The 6,000-nt window shown below is 35.9% G+C and overlaps 1 long non-coding RNA gene across 1 annotated transcript; it reads right to left on the reverse strand.

The window, feature by feature from the left end:
- Positions 1 to 2,883: 2,883 nt before the first annotated feature.
- LOC141716885 (uncharacterized) lies at positions 2,884 to 5,799 on the reverse strand. Its single transcript, XR_012573407.1, has 3 exons — positions 5,046 to 5,799; positions 4,647 to 4,814; positions 2,884 to 3,117 (listed from the first exon to the last, which is right to left on the reverse strand). It is a non-coding gene; the product is annotated as an uncharacterized LOC141716885 (long non-coding RNA).
- Between the last annotated feature and the right edge of the window lie 201 nt (positions 5,800 to 6,000).

Below are 6,000 nucleotides of genomic sequence, written 5' to 3' on the forward strand. Positions count from 1 at the left end.
CTTTCTACTCTTAGCTCAGATCCTCAATCTGTAGGGAGTGGTGTTCCTGATAGTGTTCCTTCTACTACTCCAACTAGTGTCACAACTTCCAATAGTTTTTCAGTACTTCAAGATTTGAGCACTGATGAGTCTTTGAATGTAACTACTGAATTACCTGTTATCCGAAAGTCCACTAGAATTCACAAGACTCCTTCATATCTTTCATCTTATAAATGCAATACTGCTATATGTTCTACACATTGGTGTAATCTTGTTAAAACCCCATCTATTCAACCAGCTTGTACTATCAAGGAACTTTTGAGTTATAAAGAAGATGCTAATAATCCAGTTTGGATTGCAGCAATGCAAAAAGAATTGGAAGCCTTGCATATCAACAACACATGGGATCTTGTTCCCTTACCTGCTAACAAGAAACCAATTGGCTCCAAATGGGTTTTTAAGGTCAAGTTGAAGTCAGATAGCTCTTTAGAACGTTGTAAAGCACGTTTAGTAGCCAAAGAATATAATCAGAAGCATGACATTGACTACCAGGAGACTTTTTCTCCAGTAGTCAAAATGAGTACTGTTAGAATTCTGTTGGCTTTGGCTGCTAGTAGATACTGGGAATTACATCAACTTGATGTAAATAATGCGTTTTTGCATGGAACTCTCAAAGAAGTGGTTTATATGCAGGTTCCTGATGGGGTACCTAACCCTCATAATCTGGTTTGTTTACTTAGAAAGTCCATCTATGGTCTTAAGCAGGCCTCCAGGGAGTGGCATGCTAAATTGGTTGAAGAGCTCATTTGTCAAGGTTTTACGCAATCGAAAAATGATTATAGCTTATTCATTAAGAGACAAGGATCTGTTATGTGTATAGCAGTTGTTTATGTTGATGATGTGATCCTTACTCGTGATGATTTACAGGCTATACACTCTCTCAAGCAGCATTTAGACAGTAAGTTTGGTATTAAAGACCTTGGTGATTTACATTTTTTCTTGGGAATTGAGGTTACTAGAACTACTTCAGGTATTGTCTTATCTCAACAAAAGTTTGCCAATGAGTTGTTACTTGAGTCTGGTTTTGACAATTCTTTTCATACTGTTACTCCCCTACCTGTTCATCTTAAACTCTCCCTTACTGATGGAGATTTGATTGATCAGCCTGATTTGTATCGATCTTTGGTTGGTAAAATTAATTACCTTACCAATACTCGTCCTGATTTGTCTTACAATGTGCAAGTTCTTAGTTAGTTCATGCATTCTCCACGTTTTTCTCATTTGGTTGCATTGAAACACACTCTTCGTTATTTGGCGGGTATAGTGACTCAATGTATTTTGTTACAAGCTTCTGATCGACTCACTCTCCAGGCATTTTCAGATGCTGATTGGGCGTCATGTATTGATACTAGGCGGTCTGTCACAGGTTACATCCTTTTGTTTGGTAATTCTCCTGTCACTTGAAAGTCTAAGAAGCAGAATACGGTATCTCGATCCTCTGCAGAGGCTGAGTATCGTGCTATGGCCTCAGCTGCTACAGAGGTGACTTGGGTTGTTCGTCTCTTGTTTGAACTAGGTGTCAATGTGGTCTTGCACTGTGACAATCAGTCAGCTTTACACATTGCTCAGAATCCGGTGTTCCATGAGAGAACCAAGCATATAGAGCTTGATTGTCACTTCACTCGTGACAAGGTTTTGGAAGATCTTTTACAACTCACTTATTTACCTACAAGATCTCAAATAGCTGATGTGTTTACAAAGGTTTCTCCTTCTGTTTTGTTCAATTCTTTGTTGTCCAAGTTGGGAGTGTCTCCCTCTCCCACCTTGAGGGGGGGTGTTGAAATATACTCTGATTCTCAGCCTAGCTCAACAATGAGCTCAGCAGTGGATACAGTACACACAAACAAGCAGCAAAGGGAATGCCACATCACCGCTAGTTAGTTAGGAGTTTGTTATAAGAACAAGTTGTAGTATTCATTTCTCTCTCTAACAGATTGTAATATCTTTAACAATGTTCTCTCTACCTTCAATATCAATGAATGTTCTATCTTTCATCTTGTTCTTCATTTCTGCAACTTAATGTTTAGTAACGAAGATCACAAGGTTTAACATGAGGTTTGAGGTCTTTTTGGTTACTTTTCTTATAATAATTATATTTCTGCATTTGATTAATCACATATGTAAAAATATTCAAGGATATATCAATATATTTATGGTTAATGAGTCCCGTGAATTCTAATAATGATCACATTTGTCGTAATCATAGAGCCTATAAAGTCCATATGTACAAGTGTTTTGGAGATTACAAGGATTGTTTTAATCAATACACATGTTCAGGGTTGACTTGTTTCATAAAAAAATATTCTGTTTTCTGATTGTGATAAGATAAATAAAGTGGCGAAAAAACTTATCTCTTGTTATGACGTTGTTTTCGGTTTAATTCTCTCACAGCACGAAATTTTTTAGAATATATACGTATATATACATGTTCATGGTTGGCTTGTTTCAAAAATAGTACCCCTTTGTTTATATTTTTTAAAAGTCACTTACCATTAATATTAATTTCACAATTGCAATAAGATAACTAAAGTGATAAAATACTGATCACTGTTATGACTTTTTTCTAGTTCGATTCTCACTTATCCCGAAATTTTTTAAAACTGATAATTATTTGTAAGATATATAAGCCTAACAATTCAAAAAATAAATAAATATTAGCTTCATGCAAGCATTTCCTGGAGCAGGTCACATTTTGCTCAAGAGCAAGAATGGCACAACATAGCATTAATAAACAAAAAACAAAAAATCTACATTTATTTCTTGTAGCCAAATTTGCATTTTAGCTACTTTTTAAGACTTTGCAGGTCGAGAAGAAATAAAATGTCATGTAGGCTATTTCTTATATAAAAAAATCACGGAGGCAGATGTTGGAAACATAACCCAAATATAAATTCCTCTTTACTGAAAAGATGTATTTCATAGCAGTTCTTTCACACTCGAGCACAGGTAACTTTAAAACAAATAGAAGCAAACATCCTTGAGAAAATTTTAAAAAGAGCACAGTCTTTTCCAAGTTCACCATACACTGCAATACAAAAGTGATTCACCTCTTTCCTCATAGTCTGCAATCTCCGCAATCTGCATGTATTTAAAGATCTAATTAGTATTAAGTACTAAAAGGTCAACAACATGAAACTGCAAAAATGTCTTGCAAGGCATGCTTGCAGTAAATAAGATTTTGATAAATTTAAAGGAAATCTATATGTGACCGCAAGTCTGCAACCAGAGTGAAAGTCCACAGCAAATTATGAAAGCCGCAAATTTTGATCTATTTTCATGCAAGACGTGCTTGCTTTGCATAAAAAAATTGATCAAATTTAGAAGTATCTGTTTGTAAATGCAAGTCCGCAACCAAAATCCACATATAAATTATTACAAGTTGAGAATGAAGATAAATGTACCTTAAATTAGATATCAAGAGAAAATACAAAAGAACATTAAACAGCTAAAATGCTCTATATGTAGATCTGTTATCACTTGAAATCTGCATTTAAGCAGCAATATTGCAAATGGATTTTTCTGGAAGTCACCAAGTGTAAATGAGGGAGAAAGTCGTATTAACATCGGAAAAGTTAGAATTCTCCAAAAACAATTTGTTTTCTCAATCTTCTACATCACTAATTTTAAGAAGCTGCGGTCTAGTCTTAGAGAGTCATGATAAAGACTAACAGAATATGTTCCAAATGACACGTGAGTTGTGACTCACAGCACAGGATATATATACACAAATTTGAGTTTGACATACTGTATGCACAAATGCATTGATATCACCGGGTATCTGTTGCATAGTTGAGATAAATCTTCTAAGTGTCCAACCCTGAATATGCTCTTTTGTATTGCTGCATATTAGCTAACAATCTGCTCAAACTTGCTATCATATAAGTATTTGTCATGGAAAATAAAGGAGGCTACTATGGTGATAGTAAGGGCAAGTGGAGAAAGCAACTATCAACAATGCAAACATGGAGATTGTTTAGTTCTGCATCAGTACTAAGGTTGCCAATTTAAAAAGGTTTTTTTCCTAGCAGGCTGTTAATTTGCACTTGTGTACGTAAATACGGAGAGCTACACTAAATAGAAAATGTTACTATATGATCCTATTCAGGCCTTCCTCTACCACCTTAAGGTTTTAGAACGATTGGTTCCTTGACATGATATTAGAGTTAAGACAGCGAAAGGACTTAGATGAGCTGGTTCCTCAACATCGTATCAGAGCCTAACATCCAATATTTCTCACAATTTATAGTTGCACGAAAGACAAATTCATGTCCCAAAAATGGGCGTCAGTGATCCCTGCTTCGACCCAAAAAATAGGCTCTCGAGCTAGGGGGTGTTAGAATATAGATTCGATTGGGCCTTATTCTCACACCTTACGATTTTAGACGGACTGTTTACTTAATATGGTCTAAGGCTGGCGAATGATACAAATCTCAAACCTTAAAACCTTAAAGTGTCATAGGAAGGCCCAACCAGATCTATATTATAATAGAAATGATCCAAACTAGTGAAATGTAGTCCCGTGTCCATGCCATATTTATTAATTATTTTCAGAGATAATAGGGAACATTAGAAACAAGCTCAAGTACAACAACTTAATGGTGTTTTACCAGTCATGGGACATTTTCCTGAGTCTTCGATATGGCTTCAATCAACATGCGTGACTTGACCACTGTACATCTTACAGCATAAACCACCCGCTTTGCAGCAATGCACACTACAGTTGCTTCCCTAGCTTCCAAAAAATATTGATGACCCACACCCTGCTTCAATTTTTCCTGAAAAATGATAAGTGTTGTAGTGTTTAAAGTAATAGCAAATGCAAGGAAGCAACTTTCAACATGCCAACAAAGGGTTGGTGCGGTGGTCGAGGTATTGGCTTTTTTAAGAGAGATCAAGGGTTAGACTCCAGGGCTGTGCGTGAGTTTAACTATCAAAAACTTATAACTAAATGACTATTTACCAGTCCTAAAAATATTTTTTACGAGGCTCCATGAATGTTGATTTACCAGTCCTGGGATAGTTTTCATGAGGCTCCTCCATGGCTTGAAAACACCTTACTGCTTGTGCCTTAAATTTGCATCATGTAGAGCCTGTAGTGCCACATCACACCTTCTACATGCTTCAGCTACAGCCGCATCAGTCTCCCCCAGTGTCATTTTTCTTAGTTTTTCAATCCCTGCTTCACTGAACTTAGCAGCAAGAGCTTCATCATCACTCTCACTTGTTACTAAAAAATCCTTCATCTCATCCAGTGAAAAAGCTTTATATTGACTCGTCATTTTTTTAGAAGGATCTATATTTCCACCCGGAGATGATATGAAATAATCTTTGTCCACATCAAGTGATTGTGAATTTGCTAGAATCCTGTTGAAATCCTTTACCTGTAAAAACGGAAATAATGTGGCGACAAAAAGCCTAGGACTTAAATTTTTTATTTTCTCAAAATGGTGCTTTACATGCCCCTCTCCTTTTGTTTACCCACATTGCACATTATTCTACCATGTTATTCAATATGCAATGAGAAGTTACCTTCTCAATTAAACTACATATGGGGTGAAATATGGTTGAAAGGGAATTAAACGAGAAGTTACTTTTCTCTTGCACCATTTACCCTATGCAAAGCATCTAATGTGATTTATGACCGCAATGAAGACATCAAATAACTAGATACCATCTACTACTGCTTATCTGTGTTTATATAATGTCTGCACAGTGCACACACAAATGGGGCACACAATGTTCTGCCAGTGCTGTCTAATAATCAAAAGAATCCATTTGGACTTTGGGAGTTATAGCTAAAGATAAGTGATCATTTTAATATAGAAGAGACACTTGTTTTATTGATTTAAAACTTTACGATTACACCAGTTTACAATATGGTAAAGCATCTATCAACACAACCACAATGAAGACATCTGATATATAGATAGTACTATCTGCTATTGATTATCTGTGTCATGC

The sequence above is a fragment of the Apium graveolens genome, chromosome 4 (assembly GCF_009905375.1).
Source record: "Apium graveolens cultivar Ventura chromosome 4, ASM990537v1, whole genome shotgun sequence".
NCBI classification, from domain to species: domain Eukaryota; kingdom Viridiplantae; phylum Streptophyta; class Magnoliopsida; order Apiales; family Apiaceae; genus Apium; species Apium graveolens.